Genomic DNA, 15,139 nt, shown 5'->3' with positions numbered 1-15,139 from the left:
GTGTCACATTGAATCCCCATGTCACTTATAGGGTCAGTTCTGCAACCATTCAAGTTTACAGATGGAGTAGCTAAGGCATAAAGGATTTACATAATTTGCCCAAAGTCACACAGCTAGTAGGTCTCAGATTTCTAACTCGTTTCTGCCTGAATCCCAGACTCAAACAGTGTGCTTTTCTGCTTGGGAGTACTTGTTTTCATTCACTCATTCATTAATCACAGGTTCTTCAGTACCTGCTAGTGCCCAACACTGAACTAGGCACTAGGAGAACAAAGAAATAAATAGAGGCCAGGTGCGGTGGCTCACACCTGTAATCCCAGCACTTTCGGAGACTGAGGCAGGTGGATCACTTGAGGTCAGGAATTCGAAACCAGCCTGCCCAATATGGTGAAACGCTGTCTCTGCTAAAAATACAAAAATTAGCCAGACACGGTGGTGTGCACCTGTAGTCCCAGCTACTTGGGAGGCTGAGACAGAAGAATCGCTTGAACCCGGGAGGAGGAGGTTGCAGTGAACGAGATCACGCCACTGCACTCCAGCCTGGGCAACAGAGTAAGACTCTGTCTCAAAATAAATAAATATCCTTTCTAACTGGAGATACAAAAATCCATGAAGTAGCTAGAATATAATTCAAGGCAACATGTGTGATATAGAAATTCCAAGTAGTTCTTTTTGATATCTAAAACTTTTATGACTAAAAACTTTCTGAAGGCAAGATTTAAACCTGTGGTTTCTAGGCCAGGCGCAGTGGCTCACTTCTATAATCCCACCACTTTGGGAGGCTGAGGCGGGCGGATCACCTGAGGTCAGGAGTTCGAGACCAGTGTGGCCAATGTGGTGAAACCCTGTCTCTACTAAAAATACAAAAAATTAGCCAGGCATGGTGGCCCGTGCCTGTAATCCCAGCTACTCGGGAGACTGAGGCAGGAGAATCGCTTGAACCCAGGAGGCAGAGGTTGCAGTGAGCCGAGATCGTGCCACTGCACTCAGGCCTGGACGACAGAGTGAGACTTTGTCTCACAAAAAAAAAAAAGAAATCTGTGGTTTCTAGAATATAATGGGCTGCAGACAGAAATAATTCTTGTCAGATAGAAAATAGAGATTGGAGTTGAGAGAGCAGGTTTACCGCTGAGAGGCAAACTAAAGTCATGGGTTCATGTCGAATTTGCAGATCCCACTAAAATTGTGTTAAAAAACAATCAGCCATAAGAAAAGTTGAATACTTACTATATGCTAGCTACCATGATGGGCGCCTGGAAGACAGAAAGACAAGGAAGACAACCAGAGTATCCAGCCCAGTCAGAAGTAAAGCAAGGTTGGGGTGCGTATAATATCTTATTGTGAATGTGATCACAAGTGGCTGAGCTTTAGGATTGTCTGAAGCATATTGGAAAAGAGAATTATTTTCCATTGGGGGGTAGAAAATGACAAACTGAGATATTCTAGGAGTTTAAGAAGAGGAGACACAGTTTAGGGTTTGAAGTGAGCACATGAAAGTAGGCCTGGCAGCCCTCCAGTCTTTTCTTCCTTCTCTATGTCAAGGGGCAGGTTCCCTTAAGATTGGAGTTTGATTTACTTTAATTGTACTAGTCTAGACCAACTCATTCCTGAGGCTGCTACACACTTATAAGTGAATCATTTAACTATTTGTATTTCATTGCTAGACTTTGGAATTTATTGAGTCAACTTAAAATCTTAAAAACAATACATTTGGTCGGTTTGGCCTGTGGCCCAGTTTAGTTTGAACAGAGATATCCACATCTCTTCATTGGAGATTGCTTCACAGTTACTGAATTATGGAGGGAACATAATACTGTCATTAACAGTACAAAATTATTTCTTCCAACAATGATGTTGGCTATTGACTTCCTCTCCACTAGAACTTTGTATCCTTCATTCTGAAGTTTTATAATGCAGTAAAATAAAAGAAACAGTAACAACAACAAATAGAGTTTCCTGAAGAGAGGTAGAATATTAATTCTTCAGACAGTTAGCTTTTGTAGCTCTTTAGACATTAGTTTTAATACATTAAAACATGCCAACTAGCCTTGAGGGAGTTAAAATGGATGGCCTCCCAAGGTTCTTCCCAGCCCCAGCATTCTGAGATATTTAACCTAGGTATTGATCCCTTTTTCAGTGATTTCACTTGTACAGTATGCCTTTATTCCAGTAAGCACTGGGCTGTGAACGTTACACAATCCTTTTGCAAAAGGATTGAAGTTGAACAGATTTTTACAATATGGCAGGCTCCTGAAGGGCTATCTTCCTGGAGGTTCCAGCCCAACCGAGAAGCTGCCTCTTTTTATACCAGTCTGTGCTATGTACTTTTATAAATTGAAAATGGGAAATTTCCCCCCTGACTTTGAGGGCAGTATATTTGTAGTTCTGTGGTATGTGATGATCTAATACCCTGAAAGCCTGTTACCATGTGACAAAAGCTGAAGTCAATTATGATTCCCCATCAGTGACCCACAGCATCTCTCATGCTTTTCTCTGCAGTCTATTTTGAAGAGCAGACACTGTAACATTTTTAAAGGGAACCAGAATTATTATTCCAATGATAAACTGCTACACAGACAGACATTCTTTTATGATTCATTGAAGTGCAGGTCTTAAGAGGTTATGCATTCTGTCTCAGTGTTTATTAAAGAGAGTGAAGACAAATAGATCAGAGAACAAATCAAATGTTGCACATCATAGATGCCAAGCACAACAGAATAATCCTCCAATATTAATATATAGGCTACATAATCCCACTGTGCAAAAACATGTTTTATTCAGGAAAACAACAAATCAAGTAATCTCTCTATAGAAAGCCATTTACACCTCATTTGGAAATTGAATTCATAATCTTTAATAAAGCCTGTTTATACCAAAGATGAAGGAGTTTCAAATAAATAAAACAAAACACAATGATAAATTAGCTTCCTAGCCTTTATATGTTTATTACATTGTAATCATTCAAACCCACTGAAGTCAAATTTGTTTTACCAATGTCCTAAATTCAATCCAATGAGCTCCTCATTCTTACACAAAACCAATTTATATTGTTAAGTGACAGCAAGAAAAATTAATATTGTGCTGGTTCTTACTATCCAAAGGGACTTTACTAAATGTAAATAATAGGATTTTACCATGCAGAAATCTATTTTTCAAATGTAAATTCTTAGCACATATTCTGATACCCTTAAAATGGCTATGAAATAAAAAGCTGCCAGGCGCGGTGGCTCACGCTTGTAATCCCAGCACTCTGGGAGGCCGTCCATTCGAGGTGAGGCAGAGAATGGGTGAACCGAGGGAGTTGTGGTCGTTGACCATCATCTAGCCTTTCAAAAAAAAGAAAAGAAAAGAAAAAAAGAAATAAAAAGCTGACCCTGGGGAACATGTCATACCCAACATGTTAAATGGGATGCCCAGGGCCTTGGTTAGAAAATAAAGAGCCATGCTAGAATTGTATTGAAAAATCATGATGACAAAGCCCTTTCCATTTAAAAATCACAGTTCATCAACATCATCAAATCAATGGCTGGAAATGAATGGAGAGGTGGTCTCATTCTGCTCTCTGCTTGGCACCCAGCTTTGGATAATGCATTCACATCACTAGCTACAAATCAGGCCGAGAGACTCTCTGCTCAGCAAATTCCCTAGGACAGCAGGGTTTCTCCTCGGCAGAGGCCCAAGCTGGGCTGAAGCCTCCCTGCTGCTGCCTGCTGCAGACCTTCCTCCCCTGATCCACTCTCAGCCTCTGGGATGCCGGCTGTCCCAGGAAATCCAAAATGCTTTCCCTTGTAGGAGCTTGAACACATGGAATCTTTCTCAACACCAGGGCTGCAAAGGCCTTAAAACATTTACTCCTCCCAAGTCTGCCTTATTAAACGATGTGAGATATTTTTCTTAAGTGGGATTCTCTGATGGAAGTTGCTGTTTGAAAGGAGACCTGTGGCCATGTGGGGCAAGTCTGAGATAGGCTCTATTTAAGGTGGGCACTTCACGTCATTCCACGCTGCCTTGTTTTCATTTGAGGGAAGGGAGGGATGATGATTCCTCTCGGGGGAATGTGGGAGGAAGGGTAAACAGTGCACGTGAACTGCCAAGAGCTGCCTAGAACCAAGAAAGGCACATTCTCTCCTTCCCATTCATGGGGCAAATATTTACCAAGCCAGGACTCTGCATAGCGTTGCATGTAGCTGGGTAATGGCTTCACAGCACCCAGAGTTTTAGGACTATGGAGGCTCCCTGTTTTCACCTAGTTAAGCTTGTATGGGGAATGGGGAAAAAAGTATTTCATAGACAGGCAGACCTGGTTTAAATCCTATGGCACCACTTAATAGCTGTTGCCTTTGAGGGAGTTACTTGGCTTCTCTGGGCTTCAGTTTCCTCGCCTGTACTGTACTGGATAATAGCATCTATCGTGGAGTGTTGCTGTGAGAATGAGAGTTAGTGCATGTCAAGTGTCTAGTTCAGGGCCTGGCGCTGAGTCAACACATTTTCTACCATCCTGCCCTCACTGTCTGCCCCCTGCCCTCCCAGACCCGTTATCGAAGGGTCTGGATGCATCCAGCAGTGCAGCCCTTAGTCACTCTCCTCTCTTGGGCAAGCCTTACTTCCATGTCAGAGTTGCCAGGTCTTTGAGAGCAGGAGCTGTATGCTGCTCAGCTCTGCATTCGCCCCAGGACCAGCCGCAGCTCCACGGTGGGCGGTGCTGGCAAGACTTCTTGCTCGAGAAATGGAGGAGAAGCCAGTCTCTCTTTCACTCTTTCTTCCTCTCTCTTTCCTTCTCTGTTGCCTTCTCTGCTGCAGCCAGGCATGCAGCCAGAAAAAGCCCAGATCTCCTGCCATTGTTTCCTGCAGGCTCCACACTCCTGAGCAGCTGAGGAGGGGAGAAGACCAAGGCTGTTAACAGGGGGTGCTTCTTTAGCTTCCTGAGCCAGCCCACATTCCCGGAGGGGAAGCTTTTGGGGGGATGAGGGAAGGGGAGAGGCTATATATCCAGGAGATCTGAGAGAGTGCCAAGCCACTCCTGAGTCTGTTTCCTCCCCCAACATTAAATCAACACAGTTTCCCCAAATTCACAGCACCCCTCCTCCTTCTGGGTGAGATTAAGGGAGTTAAGTGCCTTTACTGAGCACTACTGTAGCCTAGGCACTATGCATGAGGATTTACAGTTCGGCTTAGTTCATCCTCAAAACAAAGGGATATAGAGGACATCTTATTAGCTCTGTTTTACAAATGAGGAAACCGAGACTAAGAGAGGTTGAATCGCTCCCCCAAGCTACAGCCAGAAAGTACCTTGGCTGGGATTTGAGGGCCCCAGGCTGTCTGACTCTAGAGCCCACCCCCTCAGCTTCAGCAGGCTGCCTCCCTCCCCGCCACCTGCTAGGGAGGCAGCTGACTCACGGCTTTTGATTCATTCAGTTCTCTTCTGCATTAACATTGCTTCAGCCTAATGAACAAATATTGCATTATGCATTTCTCACTTTGCAAACATCTACATGAGGCTGCTTGCCTGCAAGCCCAAAAAATCACTGCATTTTCAGGTGACCTCTTGACAGGCTGGCTTGTGGGTAGGTTAAAAAAAGAATCATAGAATGTTAGAGCCCTTAGAGATGGTCCTAAATCAGAGATTCTTAGGCTAGGGTTCAAAGGCAAACCTCAGGAGAGTCTCCAAAGCCCTGAATTTGTACATACATGTATTTTTCGTAGGATAAAAGTTCAGTACTTTCATCAGATTCTCAGGAAGGTTTGAAGTCCCAAGGGATAAAAGCTGTCCACAGTTTATGCGAGCAAGGGTCTCATATTCCCAGGCATGCTGCTGCCATTGTTGCATGAGCCAGCACAATTTGTGATAGAGAAAACCCTGAGCTCAATGCCAGAAGCAGAATCCGAGCTCTGAATCTTCTGGCAAACATTTTAAAGACTCATGAATTATTAAAACGGCTAATTAAGTCAACCTTCACCAGAGAATATTTGCTTTTCCCCCTCATCACTGAGCTCACTGTGAAAATTTACTTCACTCCATGGTTTGCTTAAGCACAAGGTCAATTCCTTTCATTCCTTCTTTGCTGGTCTCAGAAAGAGAGCTTTGAGTGGCCTGCTGTGTTGTACAGTAGCAGCCTGCTGTACCTCAGTGTACACAGCTGGGAGGCTCTGAACCCATTTTCTCTTCTCTGCCATCTGTGATTGGGCTCCATGCAGCCTATCGCCCACCTTAGGCCCACACTCTTTATTCCGCCAAGTCACTGTCCTCAGTGGTTCACATCCGCCATGCCTGTTCCTACAGCTCCCCCTCCTACCAGGATCACCCTCCCCTCTAGCATGCTGTAATTGGCCTTGAACCAAAAAATATGCCATGATCATCAAGTCAGCCTAGCCCTCTATTTTGCAGTGCATTAACCAGGTCTCTTTTTCTCCCTTCCCTCCACAACTAAATCCTACTTTCAAGACCCCTCTTCCATTCTACCTCCTTTGTGAAATCTCATTGTTTCATCTATTTTGATTTTATCTATTTTCAACTAGATTATAAGCTCCTCAAGGGCAAGAACTTATTTTCCATTCTTCTATTGTATTTACAATAGCTTATGTACCAAGCTAGATGTCATACAAAAATTGTATTAATCAAGAAGTAGGCTTTTCTCCACCCTACCTCATCCCTAATCTTTGAAATTGGCCACTTGCCAGGAGGGTCCATTGCAAAATGAAAATGTAGGGCCCTAGCTGGGGCAAGAAACTCAATCTCCTCCTTCCCATAGGCTCACTGTCCCAACCCAGGGTCAATAGGTGATTCCTTAAGAGACTACAGCTTCCATGCCAGGATGCAGCAGGTACTTGAATAAGGCATGGGTGAGAGGGCTCCATCAAGTCACCAGCCAAATGCACTGTGACACTGCCAGCCCAGAACAGGGATCGCTGCTACCTTGCTCTACCCTGACGTGCCAGGGGGTGCATACCCAACCTTCCCCATGCCTGTGCCCAGGCCCCTGCCAGGAATAGAGGGCAACAGTGGAACACAGGCACCCCCCACTAATGCAACCTAGCTGTCACCCCAGGTGGAGAGTGACAGCAATCACAGGGCTAGGGTAGGGAAGGGGAGGCCAGGTGGGGAAGGGAGGCTGGGTGCGGCCTGGTACGCCAGGAAACAGAGGGCAAACTTTCAGTAACCCATCGTGGGGAGATGAGAAGTCCTAGGAAACCAGGATGGCAGGATAGCCAAGGTTTCAAGTCCCCAGGCACATGCTTCATTGTTCCATTGAGCTTCACTTACTGAACACAAACTCAAAGAAAAAATTACTAAGAATTTGAAGATGGCAACGCAGAGCACTAAATGTCAAGTGTTGCATCAGTGGGGATTGGCTTGTGTTCCACTATTGCCCTCTGTGGGCCCCTTTTTAGTGTGGAGCCCTGTGTGACTGCATTGGTCACAGGCCCATGATGCTGGCCCTGCTTTCCAGTCTGTTTCCTGAAATCTTTGGCATAACTCTACCTGTAAAAATACAGAAGAACAGTGAGTAATTCACTTAGGGAATCACAGAGCTACTCTAATTGCAACGAGTATCACTGTTTGTCTTTTCTATACTTATATGCACACAAGAACTCATGACTCGGAAATATACCTGTAAGGGGATGAATAAAATTGACTAGTAATATTAATATTGTAATAATAGTATTATTTAATATTCAGCAATCAGATATACAGCTTTGGTAGAAAATTCTGTGTTTTTTTTTTTTAAGTTAGCCACACCTATCTCTCCTTTCCCCACTGAAGTCATTCTCCTTCTTATCTTCCACAAAACTCAATAATCTTTAATGTTTCTCAGAATAGAAATGGTTAAAACAAATTTTACTCAATTCCTATTAGGCCTCAAACAGAAGATTAACGCAGCATCACACTTTGGTTTTAAACCCAGTGTTAACCACTGTAAGCTGTGTACTATTTTTCTCTCCCTCGCATCTTTAATTCATGACTGTAGCTGTATATTTATCCTAAAAAGATTTTTAAAAGGTTGATTGATCCAACTGGCACTGGCCTGGATTGGATCCCATGATGGATAATGTTTTGTTTTTTCTTGAAACACAAGTAAGCAGTCCCTTTCCTCAACAGCTGAAGTCTTGATAGAGTGTAGTAGCCCTCAAGAGCTGCATTTCTGATCATGGCTGGGGCAAGACCTGCTGCCTATTTGCACTGATGACACCTGGGAAAGAGAACTGGATGCTCAGTTGACTCTGAATTTCTCTTTTTTCTTTTAAGCATCCTCAGACTTCGGCTGGATATGTATGCCTTGTCTAGCACCCAGCTGCTAGGTTAACATCTGTGCACTGCTAATTAGTTGGGGAGTTTTGTAGCCCACAGGAGTAAGCTGCACTGCCTAATAAATGTAACAGAACAAGAGTCTAAGAATGGAAATGAGCTGCTGGGGATGTTGGATGGTTTTGCATATTGGTGTCCAGATCCTGGGAACAAGGTCCTTCATGGTTGCTAGTTCCTACTCATCTGCAAGCATTTCCAGGGACAGAGCTGGTTTTATTTATCTCTTGGTGTCTACTACATAGTTGGCACTCACTAAATACTTAATGAATTGATACAGCTCTGCCTTCCTTCTTTCTGTCCATCTCACCTCCAAATTCTTCCCCTGGAATTAATATTACTATCACTGGCTATGTCTTCATTAGGAATTTTTCCTGTAAGTTTAGTTACCTGGTCTGGTGAAGCAACAACACTTATTTTGGCATGCTTTCTGGACCAATGAGATTCCAATAGATTGCTTCTTTTCTGGGCTTCCATACCACAGAAGCAACTTTGAACCCAGGGTTCCCTGGAGAAATGACAGGTGACTCCTTTCCTTACTAGCTCAAGAGTTCACTGATAGGATCTATTAAACTTTTTTCTGTGGGTTGTTTCTCTAGAGGTGAGGAATGAAATTATAGACCCAAACCCTCATTAAGCCAATATTCATTTTCCTCTTTTTTCATGGAAATCAGTAATAAATCTCGATTTGCCTCCTTACTCAGTCCCTCAGCTAATAAAATCAAGGCGTTTCCTGAAATTAGATTAAATAATTTGACTCTCTTCTTTCTAGAAGTTTTAGAGCTCTCACTGACCTTTCTTGAAGAACCAGAAATTATCTTATTTTTTCTTTCAGTGGCCTGTGAATATCCTGTCATTCAAAAAGCAAAAGTAAGAAGAAGGGGTAAGATAAAAAAGGGAGGAAAACTGAGAGTTTCCACTAACTAGTGGTGCGGTTCCAGACTCTTTTGGAGCCTCAGTTTCCTTTTTGTGAAATTCAGGACTCAGATGAAAAAGCTTTCTTTAAATGTCCTTTTTTGGCTCTGAAAGTCTAGGTATCTCAGTGGGATACAGGCTCCATAGATAGACTGTAATTCACCAGGTTTAAGGAAATTGTTTTCTTTGTGATAGAGCAATTTTTTTTCTCTTTCTTCCTCTTTTTCTTTTTCTTTAATAGAACAGAACAAAATGAGCTCAGATCATAAGTTCAGCTGATTTCTTTCTAAACCACAGGATTCATTTTCTGAAATTGCTGTCTTTTCCTTCAAAAGCCTTCTTCAGCCTTGTCAGCCAGCTCTATCACTTTTATATTAGATCTCTGTGAAATAAGGAAGCCTTTTAGAGGAGGCTTGGAATGTGCAACAACAGGGCACAGGTGTGGCTGAAGAGGGCCTCTGTATGAACCCCCAGGAAGCCAAATTGGCTTCCCCTCCATCATTTCCTAAAATCTAGAACCCTATCCAGAATCTGAATGCACAAAATGCTGTTTGTCAATCAACCCATGGATAATTATTTTTCAAGTGACTATTAAGTGCATGAAACTCTTGATCCCTTATATTTATAACCCAATAATTATACAGGCCTCACTTTTCAAAATCAGAGAAAACTTTGTTATTGAGATTTAAAGGCGACATTTTCCTAAAAGGAGATCATCTCAGAAAACTATAGAGATTAAGACTTTTCAGTAGTCAGATTAGGTCTGAGTTCTAGCCCTTCCATTTACTAGAGGGGTAAGCTTTCAGTTCCCTAAGCGTCAGTTCCTCCTATATAAAATGGAGATAATAAATAATACCCCCCTCATAAGGTAGGGCAAGGAGTCACTAAAATAAATTATGAAAAGGGCTTGGCATAGTGTCCAGCACGTAGTAAGAGTGCTCAATAGGTTCAGTTATTATTTATCATGATATGGCATTAATAATACATAAGATAAGAGACCTTTGTTGGACCCAATCTGTGGCCTCAGGCATCATATGCCCTTGTGGATTTCTCTTGGGCCCCTAAAGCAAAGGTAAAGTTGGAAAATGCTAGTATGTTCCAGTCATTGAAAGTAATGGTCAGGCACAGAAAGACAAACTTCATATGTTCTCACATATTTATGGGAGCTATAAATTAAAATAAATGAACTCGTGGAGACAGAGAGCAGAAGCGTGGTTACCAGAGGCTGGAAGGGGTAGCTGGGGGTCAAGGGGAAGTGGAGATGGTTAATGAGTACAAAACAGAAAGAATGAATAAAGACCTACTGTTTGCTAGCACAACAGGTTGACTACAGTCAAGAATAATTTAATTGTACATTTTAAAGTCACCAAAAGATTATAATCGGATTGCCTGTAACATAAAGGATAAATGCTTGAGGGGATGGATACCCTGCTTACCCTGATGTGATTATTACATATTGCATGGCTGTATCAAAGTATCTCATGTACCCTGTAAATATATACACCTACTATGTACCCACCAAAATAAAAAATAAAAATTTAAAAAGAAAGTAAGTAATGGTAAATTTCTTTGAAATACCTCAAAATATATTTTAACGTAAAAATTGCTTTCTTCAGGGAAAGAGAGAATAAAATAACTTAAACAACTAAGAGAATTAAGAAGTTCTTTTTTTTTTTTTTTGAGACGTAGTCTCGCTCTGTCACCCAGGCTGGAGTGCAGTGGCGCGATCTCGGCTCACTGCAAGCTCCGCCTCCTGGGTTCACGCCATTCTCCTGCCTCAGCCTCCCGAGTAGCTGGGACTACAGGCGCCCGCCAACACGCCCGGCTAATTTTTTGTATTTTTAGGAGAGACGGGGTTTCACCGTGGTCTCGATCTCCTGACCTCGTGATCCGCCCGCCTCGGCCTCCCAAAGTGCTGGGATTACAAGCGTGAGCCACCGCGCCCAGCCCGAATTAAGAAGTTCTTAAAAAGAGGGAGGGGGGAATGATTTTTGGCCCTTTGTTGATGGTACAGGTGAGTTGGAATTCTCACCCTTGGTTGTGATTGTGCTCTGGCTCTAGCCAATGGAGGAGGGAGTGAATGACGAGGAGAGGAGAGGAGAGGGAATGAGGACTGTCATGGGGCCATGGCACAATATGGCCTGAAACAGCCCAGGACTCAGTAATGTTTGTTGAACTGAAAGCCTCTATTCTTCTATCATCCCCACCCCCTTTCCAGTCCCTGGAAATCAGATAGTGTTATAAATCTGGAGGGCCAAGGCAGATGATAGACAGTGACTCATTGCGTGTAGGGAGGATGGCCTGGGTGAAACAGCAGTCCTAGTTTTTCCTTAGGAATTCAGACCCATGTTGAGATGAAGCTCACACAATCCCTTAGGGCAGGGGGTGGCTCAAAAGGCCCAAAGGAATGTGTGCTTGGGTTTGAATCTGCCCTAGCTCCTGACTGAAGCCAATGTGGGGTCAACCACAGCCATCCATGGATCTCTAAGAGGGTTTGCTTATATTACCACATCAAGAGCAGATTTCCTCTGCCCCGCAGTCAGCCAGGAATGGATAAACAATAGAAGTGCAGAATGGCTTTACCAAGTCTAGCCCCAAATTATGAGATGTCTCAGTGTAAGGTGTAGCCCAAGCAACCCTTGGGACAAGCTGATCGAGCTGGCTGGCCAGATCCTGAAGGTGGAGATGACCTAAGTGGAGAAAGGAAAATTTTACCCAAACAGAAGTGAAGACAGCAATTAGACCTAGCCAGCCACTCAGGTACAGCGAGAGGCCATTTGAATTGGAAAAGAAAAAAAAAAAAAGAAGTATGCAAACCATAACTAAATTGTTGGCGGGAAGACACAGCAGAACAGGAAATGTGCATGCAGGCAAGTGAAGCCTCCATTAATGGCTTCACTGCATTTATCAAAAGGGATTTCAATTAACGTGATGAAGACCAAGGCAATCACAGTAGGAAGAAAAGATGAATTTAGGATTAATCTCCTCTGTTGTTTCCTTACAGCAATTTATAAGGGAAACGCTTCAGGTGAGAGCCTAGTTGGGAATTAACCCACAGATGATGAGAATCAGATCTGTTAACAAGGAGAAGAACCCTAAAGACAGTGACTCCCAAACTTGGCTATACATTTGAACCATTTAGGGAGCTTTTAAAACTTCCAAAGGCCATGGCCCAGTCCAATTACATTACAATCTCTAGGGGTGGGACACAGGCATCAGAATTCTCGAAGCTCTTCACTGTGCAGACAAATTCGTGAACCACTGTTGATGAGCAATATGCATGATGGAGGCATGTTAGGAGATAGCATGCGAGGTTACAGGTAAATAAATACAGTCATTAAGAAATGGCAATAGGCCTGGCACGATGGCTCATGCCTGTGATCTCAGCACTTTGGGAGGCCGAGGTGGGCAGATGGCTTGAGCCCAGGAGTTCGAGACCAGCCTGGCCAACACGGCCAAACCCCGTCTCTACTAAAAATAAAAAAATTAGCCAGGCGTGGTGGCACACACCTGTAATCCCAGCCACTCGAGAGGCTGAGGCAGGAGAATCGCTTGAGCCTGGGAAGTGGAGGTTGCGGTGAGCCGAGATTGCACCACTGCACTCCTGCCTGGACGGTAGAGCAAGACTCTGTCTCAAAAAAAGAAAGAAAAAGAAAAAGAAATGGCAAGAAATTCACTTGCCTTAGAACAGAACAGGATCTGTGTCTCTTGTTTTCTTTTTTTGTAATTTTAAAAAGTGTTTATCAATGTTCAAGAAAAATGGATGAAGAGACAGGGGCACTTTTTTTTTTTTTTTTAATCAACCAGAGTTAAATGCAAGTAATTTTTGAGTGAAGTCCTTGAACTTGATATCTGGGAGTGGGATAGAAAACAAAGGGGTTCATTGCCATTATGGATAAAGCAACTTATATATTTTTGCTTCATAGAATGTTCATATCCATGACCTAATTTTAACTTGCATCTCTGTGAAGTAGGCAGAGAAAGTATTATTTTTCTCTCCCACTTCCACAGATGGGAAAACAGATAGAGTCTCATGATTTACTCAGCATTACAGAGCAAAGTTAGTGGCAGGAACAGGAGCAGAATTTGGTTCTTCAGAAATTCCAGTTAAATGTCCTTCCTCTAAACTGTGTTGCCTTCCTGCCCTTGAAGAGCTCTGTAAGAGTGGGAAAACTTACAGTGATAACTGAAACAAGAAAACATGACACTTGGTGAGCCAAACAAAAGAGTTCTGCTATTAGGGGGAAAAAATCTAGAACAGATGCCAAGAGACACATCAAGGTGGTGGCAAAGTGCTGACCACCCTGCCGTTGAGGATGCCTCATGAATATTGGATGATGTTAATACACCGAATTTGCCTCCAAATTACACTGGGTTGGTGGGCAGAAGCAAGGCTGGTGAGGTCACAAGAAATAATTTTTAGGGCAAAAAAATGAAAGCATCCTTATAGTTGTTGTGCTTTGACCAATAGTTTCAGGGCCTTCTTAAGTAGGTTGTGAGTAGCAATGAGTTGTTGCCCTAGGTTTTACTGTTTTCAAGAAACAGAAATTCTCTGGCATTGACTTAACCACAATAGGGTAAAAGGGCAAGTTATAGGCCCTAAAACAAGAATGCAGTCGGGCTTAAGGAAGGACTAGAACTGGGAATTTGCAGACTGTCAGAACTCAGGGGGATATGTGCTCCGTCCATCTTTCATTTCCTTTTCTCTCTTGAGTATTTGTGTTCGTCCTTTTCCTGAGGAGTTCCCTCTGCCGATCTGTTCACATGAGGGGGCAAAGATACTTACCCACAGCTCCCAAGTTCATATTTTAGCTATATGAATCAGGTCTATCCCCTACACCCCTACTCAAATACAGACTCCTGTGGAAAAAAATATTTGGCCCAGATTGGCTCAGGAATCCATCCCTGATCCAATCAACTATGACCAGAGGTCAGCATCACATTGTGTGTAAAGAACTGTGGGAGCCACCTTCTACAGGTGGTAGTAAGGCACTTACAGTGAGGAATCATTTAAACTAAGCATATGCCTCAAATAGATCTACCAGTCATACTGGCTAGGGTGGTTATACTAAAAAAAAAAAAAAAAAAAAAAAAAAGAAGAAGAAGATGACAAATGTTAGCAAGAATGTGGAGAGGTTGAAACTCTTATGTAATGTATATGGTAATATAAGTGTAAAATGGTGCAGCCACTGCAGAAAACAGTTTGGCAGTTCCTTGATAAATTAAATATAGAACTACCATATGACCCAACAATTCTACTCCTGGGTATATACCCAAAAGAATTGAAAATAGGTGTTTAAATGAACACTTGTACACAAGTGTTGATAGCAGCACTATTTAGCAGCCAAAAAGTGGAAACAAATTAAATGTCCATCAGTTGATGAACGAATAAACAAAATGTGGTAGAGCCATCCAATGGAATATTATTTCGTCATAAAAAGAAGTGCTTGATCAAAAAAAAAAAAAAAAAGAAAAAAGAAAATAGCATCTAGTGATCGTGGGCAAAAATAAATTAGGCCAGGTGTGGTGGCTCATGCCTGTAATCCCAGCACTTTGGGAGGCCGAGGTGGGCGGATCACTTGAGGCCAAGAGTTCAAAACCAGCCTGGCCAACATGGCAAAACCCCGTCTCTACTAAAAATACAAAAATTAGCTGGGCATGGTGGTGCATGCCTGTAGTCCCAGTTACTGGGGAGGCTGAGGCACGAGAATGGCTTGAGCCCAGGAGGCGGAGGTTGCAGTGAGCTGAGATCACACCACTGTACTCCAACCTGGGTGACAGAGGGAGACTCTATCTCAAAATATATATATATAAATAAATAAATGGAAGAAGGAGTACTGAGACATGCTAAAACACGGATAAACCTTGAAAACATTATGCTAAGTGAAAGAAACCATACACTAAAGGTCACATATATGACTC

At 42.8% G+C, this 15,139-nt stretch overlaps 1 long non-coding RNA gene across 1 annotated transcript in view; it reads right to left on the bottom strand.

Annotated features, from left to right (window-relative positions):
- Nucleotides 1-4,456: 4,456 nt before the first annotated feature.
- Nucleotides 4,457-15,139, bottom strand: part of LOC116483145 (uncharacterized) — a 155,896-nt gene continuing 145,213 nt past the window's right edge. The window contains exons 4-5 of the long non-coding RNA XR_004252186.1: nucleotides 11,801-11,907; nucleotides 4,457-4,870 (exon numbers count right to left, since the gene is read on the bottom strand). This is a non-coding gene — a long non-coding RNA (uncharacterized LOC116483145). The remainder of the gene's footprint in view (nucleotides 4,871-11,800; nucleotides 11,908-15,139) is intronic.

Source organism: Hylobates moloch, unplaced genomic scaffold, assembly GCF_009828535.3.
Source record: "Hylobates moloch isolate HMO894 unplaced genomic scaffold, HMol_V3 SCAFFOLD_15, whole genome shotgun sequence".
Lineage (NCBI taxonomy): Eukaryota > Metazoa > Chordata > Mammalia > Primates > Hylobatidae > Hylobates > Hylobates moloch.
The sequence above is the reverse complement of the archived record's forward strand: the minus strand, read 5'-3'. Positions and strand labels throughout refer to the sequence as shown.